General features: G+C 47.2%; 1 pseudogene; it reads right to left on the bottom strand.

The window, feature by feature from the left end:
* Nucleotides 1-5837: 5837 nt before the first annotated feature.
* LOC110471879 (pre-mRNA-splicing factor SLU7 pseudogene) lies at nt 5838-8329 on the bottom strand (annotated as a pseudogene).
* Between the last annotated feature and the right edge of the window lie 4122 nt (nt 8330-12451).

Genomic DNA, 12451 nt, shown 5'->3' with positions numbered 1-12451 from the left:
TTCTGACACCCCTGCCAGCTGAGCCCCCAGGCACACACCAGCCTCAGTCAGCACTTTGGTGAGCTGGATGCCTCCTGTGGTCGCAAACCATGCAGGTCTCACATCTCAGGGTGCACCCCTAGGACAGCAGCCAAGTGCAAGCAGGGCTAAAGGTGTGTCTGAAGCACATTCAGCTGGCCAAACGGGAATTCAGGTCTCACCTCATCCTCACATACCAGAGAAGACCTGAAAGCTGAAGGGATGAGGTGGTCCAAGGAGAGAAGGCGGTCCTGGAATCCCTGCAAAGGTAGTCCTGGAATCCCTGCAGCTCCTGTCCTCAACTGATCTAATTCCTGGATTTTGTGGGTCAGGAGCTGGCTCAGTCAGTTCTTTGTTCTGCAGCTTTGCTGTGGGGTTTGCTGCAGCATCCCTGGGCCTCCCAGCCTTATTTAAGCAAAATGATGAGTGACTCTCTCATACTTGTTTCCTCCAACTCTCCCTGAGGAAAGGAGCCTGTGCAGCACTGACAGGTTTTATAAGGCTTGTAGTGATTTTTTGCCTTCTTATATGTGCGCATGTCACTCCATTTTTATGCAGAAGAATGGAAAGAAAAGTTCATTGTCTTGTGACTGCAGGTAAAGGAGTGCAGGGTATCCATCAGCGTCACCTGGAGCAAGGTTTTCCCCTTTCTGACAGCACTTCACCATGTTTCTCAATAGGAATTTGATTTTTGCTCTCAACCATCAGATTGTTGAAACCTTGCTCCAGTGGAGGCAGGACGCTCTCTGCAGGGAGTACTCAGAGCTCTGCAAACCCAGCAGCCACATTCTCCTTCAGGAGAGGGAGAGGCAGCAAGCTGCCCCTCCTGCTCAGAGCTGCTGGGCACCATCATGGCTGAGCCTCACATCCCCTCAGTGCAGAGCACCCCTCGGCAGGCAGCACTTGCAGAATATAGTCACCAACCCTTCCTCATGGTGTGAATTTTCTGAGTAGGCTGCAGAGACACGCTGTGACTGTCACTGTGTGTGGAGAGGCGACAGATGGCTCTCACACATTTGCTCCTGGAAGAGCTTCCCCAGCGCCTGGATCCTCCCTTGCTGGTCCACCCTCTCGGGGTCTTAATTGCTAATATGAATTACATTTATTGTGCTATATTGATGCCATTTTCTATACAGAAACTGGAATATATTCTGCACTGGGAAATTATACTGTGAGAAGCCAATTTTCACTGAAGGACCCACAGCCTGAAAATTGGAGCCTGTGACATCTCGTTCTGGTCTGCAAAGCCCCAGAGTTTGGTCCTGTACAGCAAATCAGAGGCTCTGACTGAACTTCAAACATGGTGAGCAGGTGAATTCCTGAGTGAGCAATGTCCTGGAGTCTGTCCCATGGCCATGGTCCCTGTGAGAAGCCCAGACACACCTGGTGAGAGATGCCCTGGTGTCATCCTGGGATCAGGGACAGAGCTCCTGCTCCTCACACCATGCAGTGACAGTTTCCTGCATTTTTATAATGATTGTTCTCTTTGACATTTTTCTCACCGTGCAATGTCTTATTTCCCAACCTGGGACAGAAATAAGGGATGCTCTTTAGTGTCTCACCAGATCTTTTTGGACTTGTCGAATATGGGAAAGAAACCACCCAGGCCAAGCTGCAGAGTATTGCTAACTATGAACACTTGGAGTTACATGAGAGCCCAGAGAGGTGCTATTTGATGCTTTCCCCTAGAAGACAAAAAGGTAGAAAGGCAGTAGAGTGTCATACACAGGTAGAAGAATTATAAAAGAAAGACCTTATGAAATCAGGCCTCACTCTTCTAAAATTGCCAAAGCTGACCTGTCCTTTCTTCTAAATGCAGCTAACAAGTAATTTGCAAGTTGCCATGTGAAGCTATTTTGCGAGTGAGAAGTTCATTTAATACAACAATGGGCGGGGGAAAAAATGTACCTGTGGAAATAATGAAATTGTCCCATGAGATCCCACAAAGATAAAATGTAAACATGTCTAGAGACAGAAAATTTGATAGACACACTAGCCCTTACTGTGCAATGAACTGAGTTTCACTGTATTGCTGACCAATTAGGTTCAACACAGTGACTTGTGATATTTCCTACAAATATGAGCTTGGTGAATAAAGAATTGGCTTTCTGCATGAAGAAAATGGAGTCTCGGCTGATTTATTCCAACATACGGTGATCCGAAGACGCGATCGACGCCGCACGAACAGCCTGTCACAAAAGAAGGTGGTAAAATGAGCCAGGCGACCACAGGAGCGGCGGCGAGACGGGATTTAGAGCCGGAATACACGAAATCGAAAAGGAGGATTGCAGCCGAGTGCGGCCGAGGCGGCAGCGAACAGCAGCCTCAGCGAGAGCAGACACAGCACTGGCCGCAGCATCGGCACGGAAAGAAATTCAAGCAGCGAATATGCCAAGCAGCAAAAGGCTGAATCAGCCGCGGGATCAGGGAACAAGCAAAGGCAAGGGCCAGTGAAGCGGGACCGAACAGGGAATGCTCGGGGCAATGAACACAGCGCCCGGGAGAGAGCGAGCAGCCGGTGAGAGCAGAGCTGCGAGCTGCAAACGCGGTCCTGAACCGCGGGAGATGCGCGGTCCTGAGCTCCTGAACCGCGGGAGATGCGCGGTCCTGAGCTCCTGAACCGCGGGAGATGCGCGGTTCTGAGCTCCTGAACCGCGGGAGATGCGCGGTCCTGAGCTCCTGAACCGCGGGAGATGCGCGGTTCCGAGCTCCTGAACCGCGGGAGATGCGCGGGCCTGAGCTCCTGAACCGCGGGAGATGCGCGGTCCCGAGCTCCTGAACCGCGGGAGATGCGCGGTCCCGAGCTCCTGAACCGCGGGAGATGCGCGGTCCCGAGCTCCTGAACCGCGGAGGATGCGCGGTCCCGAGCTCCTGAACCGCGGGAGATGCGCGGTCCCGAGCTCCTGAACCGCGGGAGATGCGCGGTCCCGAGCTCCTGAACCGCGGGAGATGCGCGGTCCTGAGCTCCTGAACCGCGGGAGATGCGCGGTTCTGAGCTCCTGAACCGCGGAGGATGCGCGGTCCCGAGCTCCTGAACCGCGGGAGATGCGCGGTCCCGAGCTCCTGAACCGCGGAGGATGCGCGGTCCCGAGCTCCTGAACCGCGGGAGATGCGCGGTCCCGAGCTCCTGAACCGCGGAGGATGCGCGGTTCTGAGCTCCTGAACCGCGGGAGATGCGCGGCCAAAAGAGAGCGGCGGGAGGTGAGGCAGGCGGAGCTGCCGAGGAGAGAAGCGCCAGCGCTGGGGACCGGGGCTCAAGGAGAGCCGTGAGTGCGCGGTCACTGCTGAAGCGTGGGGAACAAATCGCGGGTAGAGCCGTGCCGTGGAAATGACACGCGGAAACGTCCGCGTGACAGAAAGAAAGCCCAGCTGTGAGTTAGAAGTGGCAAAATATGTTGGGGAAAAAGAAAGAAAGTGCGATAAGTATGGGCTGATACCTCTGTTACTCTGTTGTGTGGTCCAGGGGCTGGTCAACGATTCGGCAAATGCATTTAGGGGAGCGGTTCCGGGACAGCGCTTGTGTGTCTGTGTGTGTCTGTCTGTGGGTCTGTCTGTTTGTGGGTCTGTGTGTCGGTGTGTCTGTGTGTCGGTGTGTGTCCGTCTGTGTGTGTCTGTGTTTGTGTCTGTGTCTATGTGTGTCTGTCTGTGTGTCCGTCTGTGTGTGTGTCTGTGTGTTTGTGTGTCTGTGTGTCTCTGTGTGTGTCTGTGTGTGTGTGTCCGTCTGTGTGTGTGTGTCTGTGTTTGTGTCTGTGTCTATGTGTGTCTGTCTGTGTGTCCGTCTGTGTGTGTGTCTGTGTGTTTGTGTGTCTGTGTGTCTCTGTGTGTGTCTGTCTGTGTGTGTCTGTCTGTTTGTGGGTCTGTGTGTCGGTGTGTCTGTGTGTCGGTGTGTGTCCGTCTGTGTGTGTGTGTCTGTGTTTGTGTCTGTGTCTATGTGTGTCTGTCTGTGTGTCCGTCTATCTGTCTGTCTGTGTGTCCGTCTGTGTGTTTTTGTGTCTGTGTGTCTGTGTGTCTCTGTGTGTGTCTGTCTGTGTGTGTGTGTGTGTCCGTCTGTGTCCCTGTGTCCGTGTGTCCCTGCTGCGGGACACACGGACACACAGCCCCGTGTCTTTCACCTTCCCCGCTATCCCGGGGCCGGACAGAAAGGAAAGTGAGGGGCGATAGGGGCGGCGAGACAAACCGCGTGGAGAAACAAAGAACGCACCAGGACCTCGGGACCAGAACTGAGCCGCGTGCCCTGGCAGGATTGTCCCCGGCGGATTCAGATCCCGGTCCCGCGGCCACCGCGGGCGGCGGCGCCCGAGCGGGTCCCGTCCTCCGGCGGAGCTCGGTCCTGCGGCTCCAGCGGGGCCGGAGAGGGTTTTTAGCGAAGTTTCTCTGGGGACCAGCGGCCCCCCGGGCCGGGCCCCGGGCAGCGCTCCCCGCGGAACTCGCGGGCTCCGGAGCAGGAGAGCCGCGGGCGCTTTGTGCCGTCCTAGCGTTTTCTACTTCGGTCTTTTGGTATTTTCCCCCTTACGCTGTGCAGTTTTTAGGGTTTGTTTTTTATTGCCTTTGCCCTCTTTTTCAACCACAAGTGTTTTTAGGGGGCAGAACAGAGGTGCAGCGGCACAGGACAGTGCCCAGAGTTTTCCCTTCCCCACTTGGGACTGGCTGATTTATATTTAATTGCTGTTCATCTAAGAGACCTCTTGTAGATATGACTTGGCCACTGCAGTTCTGTTCCTCTTTTTTTTTTTTTTTTTTTAGCAAAACAAGATTTATTAAAGGTGTGGGGGAAAACACAACAACACGAGAGCTCCTGGTTTAGCTATACAAAAAAGCAAAACATCTCACTGTACATTTAATGGTGCCTGTGCAACTTTTAAACAGGATTTTAACATTGAGTCCACCCTACCTCCTCCTAGAACTTAAGGAAAAGAAACTACAAAAATACCTTTATACCACCTCAAACAACTGCAGCTAGAGGTGTCTGCACAGCATCTCCAAACTTTCTGGTTTGTAGTTTTTAACACATGCTGCACAAAAATGTCTTTATCCAGACAAGTCAGGATTAAGTCACTAAAGTCTTGCTGGATGTTCTCCTCGTTTGCTTCCCCATGCTGCTGCTGTGTTTGTGAAATTTCATTTTTCATCTCTGACAGGGATATTCCACTGCAAAGTGATCAAGAAACTAGGTATTCTTTTACAGTCATGAGACAGGCCTTACAAGTAAGAAGCTCTAGTAGTAGTTGTGGCAATTTTTGTCAATTATTTTTGACAATATATGTTCTATATTGATACCTGCTGACTAGTCAGTTTTACTGTATCACAACTTTATGCACTATTTGGTCAAATATATATATGTGTATCAGTTGGCCAAATAAATGTAGGATTTCAGTCAGATCTCCTTCAAGAGCTTACAGAGTAGGTGTATGTATTTTATCTATACATATGTTATTGTAAATGCAGGTGAACCCAATGGGAAGAAATGACAATGTCTGACTCAATTCAGAAGTCTGAATTATTTCTTTATTATAACTATGCTAAAATACATTAATAAACTATGTAAAAGGAGGATACTAAAACAACATAGGACTTTCTCTGACTCTCAGGCTCAAACAATCCTCATCAGAATCCAACCAAGCAGTCACTCCAGGTAAACATTTCTCCAAACCCATTCCACATAGGAAAAACAAGGAGCGGAAATAGAAATTGTTTTCTCTTTCATTTCTCTATGAAAATCCTGAGAGGGAGAGAAATGTGCTTGCCACAATATATGTGTGTGTACATACGTTTCTGTGTTTCTATACATACACAATTACAAAACTCCAGTAACTACTAGGCTGCTTGTGTCTGCTGAAAGAAGCTTCCACAAATTTCTTCAGAGCACAAAAAGGTTTCTACCATTTCAGATGGGTGCAAATTTAAGTGTCTAGAGAGTTGTAAATAACAGTGGGAAAAGCTTTGTGTACTGGAATGGTGCCTCCTGTGATTACTGCCCAAGAAAAGAGACCATGGGGTCATCAGGCCTCTGTCTTTTCATTCTGTAGGCTTCCATTCTCCTCTCCTGTTGGCTCCCTGGCTTCACACTGGCTGTTGTATATTCTCTTCCTCTCATCTAACTGCATGATTTCTTTGGTGTGGAGAAGTCGAGCCTCTTCAGCATTTAGGGCCTTTTTTATTTTTCTTGCTTCTTTTTCTCTTCACCCTCACTGTTGGAATTTGAGCTCTTCTTGTGCTTCTACTTTTTTGTCTCTTTCTGTTTCTCTTGGTGGATCTCCATCAGTGTTTTGGGTTTGGTCATGTGTTCTTCCTCCTCAGGCTGCTCTTCCATTAAAATTGCCTCTGTATCAGCAATTTCTTTCCCAGCTTCTCCTGTACAGTAGGAGTACTTGACAAAGGAGTGACAGCACTTGCAACCCCACTTGCCTTTCCAGTACGAGCCCCAAATGCATGAATGGTTGTTGATCTTCACATCCTCTTCATACTCAGAGCAAGCAAGAGCTTTCTGCTGTCCTTTGATGACTGTTCCATGCCTAGAATGCTCCACATAATCTTCTGTTTGAGCTAACAGCAGTTCAGCTGGGGGGGCATCTAAATGTTCTTGTCCCCCATACTTCTCTGGGATGCTTTCATTCTGCTGTGCTTTGAAATCTTTTTTTTTTTTTTTTTTGCCTTGAAAGATTGATAAAGGAGCTCTAATTTTGTAGGGTCTGCTTGAAGATGAACTTCAGAGCATAAGCCTCCCAGGCAAGGAGCTGAGTCTGTGCCATTGAAATGGCATCGCCTGTGTAGCAAACAAAGTTGTCACCTGCATAACCAACCTCACCTGGATTCTTGCCTGTGTTGGTATAAGGGTTCTCCCTCATTGCTCTTGTTTTGGGATCATAATAAGCAGAGCTTGGATCTAGATTCCTCAAGTATTTAGCAATATCTTCCCGAATATGCAAATTCCGGACTGTGCTGTGTCTTTTAGAGCCAAAGTTCTGCCCAGGCATATCAACGTCATCTTCACTGCTATCATCTCTTTCTGCCTGTGAATTTGATTCCTCTTCTCCCCACTGGTGTCTTGGGGAGTTCACTTGCTCCAGCTTTCCTGATGCCAGCTCCTCCTGGAGCTTCTGTTCTTTCAGTGCACATTTGGCCAAATCAACCTTGGAATATTCCTCAACAATTTTCATGTGCTCCTCTGGGTCATAACCATTCCACCGGTCTCGCTTCCCATCAAACATCAGCTGAGGCTGCACAAGTTCATCTGGGGCAATATTCAAGCTTAGCTCCAGCTTTCCTGGGCCTCTCCATGCAGTCTTTCTTTTTGTGTGTCAGTGCCCCTCAGTTCTCACGGGCTCCTTTGCGGTACCTCGTGGCCACAGCGTGCTCCTGGACTCCTCGTTTGTACCAATCTCCAGAGGAGCTGCACCGTTTCTGCTTCTCTGGCTGAGCTCTCTGATGCTTTAGTGTGGGTCTCTCAGAAGGATCTATGTACCATGGTACTGAGGAGATGTACTGAGGAATGTGAGGGTTGATATCTTTTCCTTCTTCATCCACTTCAGCAGGTGCATTTCCTAGTTTTCTCTGCTTTTCTAATTCTTTCTTTTTCCTCCAATCTTCCCTTGTCATCTTCTTTGATTCCTCCAGGCTCACACCATCTGCCACTCCTGCACCTGAGGACGTTTGGGTTTTTCCTGCCCAGCCACAGCACAGCCCCACAACACCTCACTCCCCTGTGTGCCTGCACTCTCCTCTTCTCCCAAGATTATTTGCAGCAATTAATTTCAAGATCTTAACTAAGTCCTATGACCTTGACTTTTATCTGCAGCAATTCTTTCAAGTTTAGAAATAATTAACTCACTTACAGCTGAAGCAGATGAAGTCAGAATACAGCCTGACACCCTGTGAGTCAGGTGTTGGTAGCAGTCTGAATAAATGGTGTCTGCAGACCTCCTGAAGTGGCAGGTAGGGTTTTTTGGAGCAGGGATCCTGTAGAAGGGTGGAGTTTTCCTCTGAAGGTCCAGTGGAGGCATAGAAGAGTCTAGTCTTCCTCTGGGAATCTGTGGGAAAAGGCTGACTGTGATGTTCCAAATGCCAGATTATATCCAGGTAGGAATGCTTGGCTCCTCCCCCTGGGCAGAGCATCTCCCAGGGGGATGATGGAATTTTATCAGCCATGCAGGGACACTCAATGGCCATGAACAGAAGATAATTAACAATTAATGGCCCATGAACAGCAGAGATCTCCTGGAGGGAGGATTGGTTGTGCAGGAGATAAAGAAAACTGCCCCAGCTGGTTTTAACAGCTGGGGATAGAAGACATACTCCTGGTTACATCTTGCATTGCAATGCAAGACAGTTAAATATCACTTTTCTACATTGTAAGATGTATAGATGTTTTCTTTTAAGATGTATAGTTGTACATCTTTTAGATGTATGGTTGTTTTCTTTTAAGAGGTGAGTCTGACTAAAACAGCTGTGATGGAACACTGGTAAACACCTGTTTGTGGATAAAGAAGATACAGCGTGTTCACCCTTTGTTTTATCAAACATTCTATTGCTTGTTACCATCTCTGATGTTTTATCCTCCACAGATAACCCAGGAGAGTCAGTTATGAGTCTGCATTATGGCTGTTATTGATTGTAAGCTGTTTCAGTGTTTTCCTCTGTTTCATTTTGCTGTCATAGTTACATGACTGCTTAGAAAGGTGTTATCTCAACTTCCTAAGACAGTTACTGCTGATATATTGATTACATGAGGTGAATTTACTGATTTTATGAAAGGTATTATTCATAAGATGCTATTACTGTATTTATAGCCAGCTTCTTGTAGGCTTTAACATCTCTTTGTGTAATTATCTAAAAGACATGTGTCATTTCAGGATCCTTCTTTTTTGTTCTCTAGCTGTTTATGCATCTCTTAGACCAGCTGGGCTCTCTGTCTGGTCCCTGCACTGGCTCTGTGGTTTGACCCAATGCTGTCTCACAATTTCAAGTATTTTTCAGAGTGCCAAGAAGAGATACCTGAGCTTCATTGAAAGCCTCCTCTGAACTACTAATCTGGTGGTTTTTCCAGTTATTACTGCAGAAGCACTGCAGCAGCTTGCTGTGTTTGAAGCATCTCTATCCTGAAGGAAACTTCAGAGGGATCCAACTACTGGATGGTTTGATTAGTCCTTAATCCCAAGGCTTTTATTCATAACTGATATTTTTAGAGCCTTGTTTTAAAATGTGTTTAGGGAATTCCCTCCTAGTTGGAGCTTTGAAGGTAGCCAGGCCTTGCCTATACCTTCATGGAGAATTTGCCAATAAACCCAGGTGTTTTCTGCATCAAAACTAGATTCAGGTCACTTCAACTTGGCAGTTTGACCCTTTATATATGACAGCTGAACCTATTTTTAGCTTGGGAATTATTATCTGGAAATAATTTTCCAAGCCCTCACTAAACTGAGGTTTGTCAACTGTTCACAGACTCTGGGATGATGGTACAGTAATTCAGAGATTCCTAATTACCTGATTTCACATGTATTATTAATTATGTGTATTATCTGAAATACTCTTAATTGTTGTACCTGACTTATTCCTGATTCAGTTTCTTGCTCACTACATGTAATATTTTGCCTTGATGTTTCTTCATGCTCATAACCAAAGACATGCATCTCATTTGAAAAACACAAAAAGAAGGGGAATTTAGTGCCTTAAGAACATCCAAATAATGTAATATGTACATTAGAAATTTAGACAACAAATCATTTCGAATAATGCAATATTTGCATTAGAAAGTTGGAAAAAATATCAAATCTAAATGCCAATTGAGTGTGCCACAGCAAGGCCTAATGGAGTCATTGACTGGAAGAGAGGGTGTGCTTGTGTTTTATCAGCAGCAAGTTCAAAGCTGTCACCTGTTTTAAAAAAACCAGCTGTGTCTGCAAACTGCAGAGGCAATTTGCCAACAAAACCTGATCTCATCATCATGGTGTCGTGCTCCTGCTAACCTTCCTCAGCTACTCCCTGTTCCAGGATCCAGGAGGACAATCAGCGATGTCGAAGATCAACATTTCCAGCTAATGGACTTTCTCCTGAGTCTCAACTATTTGGATTTTAAAACAATGGTCATTTATTTCCTTTTCCCTAAGAGATATTGGGCATTATTCTTTTGTTTGCTCATGCTGCAAAACCCTGTGTCAATGACATGATAGAATTTGATACGTTTTGGTGATTGTAATCAGACTTTTATGTATCTTGTCCCATATCTAACAGATAACCAGTGATAGTCTTAACATCAGAACATATGAGCCTTTTTAAAATTAACAAAAAGGGTGAGATGTCATAGACAGGTAGAAGAATTATAAAAGAAAGACCTTAAAGAAGCCTGAAATCAGGCATCACTCTGCTAAAATTGCTAAAAGCTGGCCTGTCATTTCTTCTAAGTGCAGCTAACAAGCAATTTGCAAGTTGCCATGTGCAGCTATTTTGCAAATGAGAAGTTCATTTAACACAACAATCTATTCTGAGGGTGGAAAAAAATGCACCTGTGTAAACAATGAGATTTGTCCCATGAGAACCCACAAAGATAAATTGTAAATGTATCTAGAGAGAGAAAATTTGATAGACATACACAATATTAATGAACTGAGTTTCACTGCATTGCTGACCAATTAGTTTTAACACAGTGACTTCTGATATTTCCTACAAATATGAGCTTGGTGAATAAAGAATTGGCTTTCTGTATGAATAAAATGGAGTCTCAGTTGATTTTTTCCTACAATAGAGATGCAGCAAAAGAATACAAGTCAGCAGCAATTAGGAAGGTTAAAAAAAGAAAGATAAAAAAAATTCCCAGCCAAATCCCCTTTCATGTGTCCAGCCTGTTTACATTCTGGGCTAGAATAGTGCTGATCTGACTCACCGCTGGCATTAATGAAGTTTGCACCTCTGGGTGAGCAATTTAATTTATCTCAGCAAGCCAAAGCTCATTATAACAGCCCATAAATGCTATCAGATGAAAGCAGCATCCTTCAGCAATCTCAGGGATTAAAGGAAGGAGGCATTCAAGTGCCAAGGCTTCTGCTGGAAAGCCTGCAGTGGGAGCGTGTGTGCTGGAGGCTGAGGAAGCACAATGCCTCCGTTTCTGCTGCGGATTTCTCTGTGTGGAGGCAGTGGTCTGAGCTTCTGAAGCACTCACTGGAGGTGAGCAGCTCCCTTGCCTCCCAGTTTCTCTCTCCAGACATCTTTCCTTGGGGTTCATAAGGCCCAGGAGCAGCAGGACAGAAATGGGGGGGCTGGGGGACTCCGTAGGGCAGCCACATCTGGTTTTTCTCTCTCCAGGGAACAGAAGGCTCCTTGGAGGGCACTGCAGCATGAAGGCATAAAACCAGACTCGGGATGTGAGGAGGAAAATGACTGATTCTGTTCTGCTGCATGTGGGAACCTCCTCGCCACACATGTCCTGTCCTGGGCTGGATCCAGCCCTTGAGCTGCAGCTGCCAGAGCTGTGCTGGCCTTGCCCTCCCCTCGCTCTGGGTGCAGCCGTGCAGCACCCACACATCGTTCCCACCCTCCCCTCTGCCAGGGCTGCAGCTCCAGCAGCAGCACCAGCTGTGAGGCTGGCACAGCATGCCCAGCTGAGCATCCCCTGGCAGAGTTGCTCACTGGAAATGGCTCCTTCAGCAGTCGGAGTGATCTCCACTGCCTTCATGTTTGAAATCATACCATTTTGCAATTCTTTGTCATGTGGAGGTGGGGTGGACAAGGGAAGAACAGAAATAAACCCTCTAACCTTTTGTTTCTTTTCAATTTAATTTAAAAAATTAATTGCATATCCTAAATATAAACTAGAGAAAAAGCAGGTTTTAAACTCTTCCTTTCTGCTCAGTGGAAATGGCTCCTTCAGCAGTAGGAGTTATCTTCACTGCCTTCATATTTGAAATCATACCATTTTGCAATTATTTCTCATGTGGAGAGTGGTGGAGGTGGGATGGACAAGGGATGAACAGAAATAAACCCTCAAACCTTTTGTTTCTTTTCAATTTAATTTAAAGAATGAATTGCATATCCTAAACATAAATTGGAGAAAAAGCAGGTTTGAAACTCTTCCTTTCTGCAGGCCCAGCACAGCGAGGCAGCATCCTCCAGGCTGTGGATGCCTGTGGGGCTGCAGGGTGCTGGGCAGGTCCCTGCTGCATCGGAGGGATGGGGCTCTGCAGGCAGGCTGGGCTCAGGTGAGGGCTTTGCCTCTGCAGACCCACTGCTGATGTGTGTCAGTGCCTGCCTCACTTTTCTCTGCAGAGCTGCTCCTGTTCCTGGGGTGAGGCAGGGAGGCACCGAGCAGCTGGTGCTGCTGAAGCAGTGCCAGCACCTGCCAGCAGCCAGAGTCCTCAGACAGCAGCAGAGGTGTTGGTGGGGCAGAGAAACCCAGATCTGGATCCAAGGCACAGCCACGCTGCCCAGTCCTGCCCCTGCACCC

Source organism: Lonchura striata, chromosome 27 (genome assembly GCF_050655825.1).
Source record: "Lonchura striata isolate lonStrDom1 chromosome 27, ASM5065582v1, whole genome shotgun sequence".
Taxonomy (NCBI): Eukaryota; Metazoa; Chordata; class Aves; order Passeriformes; family Estrildidae; genus Lonchura; species Lonchura striata.
The sequence above is the reverse complement of the archived record's forward strand: the minus strand, read 5'-3'. Positions and strand labels throughout refer to the sequence as shown.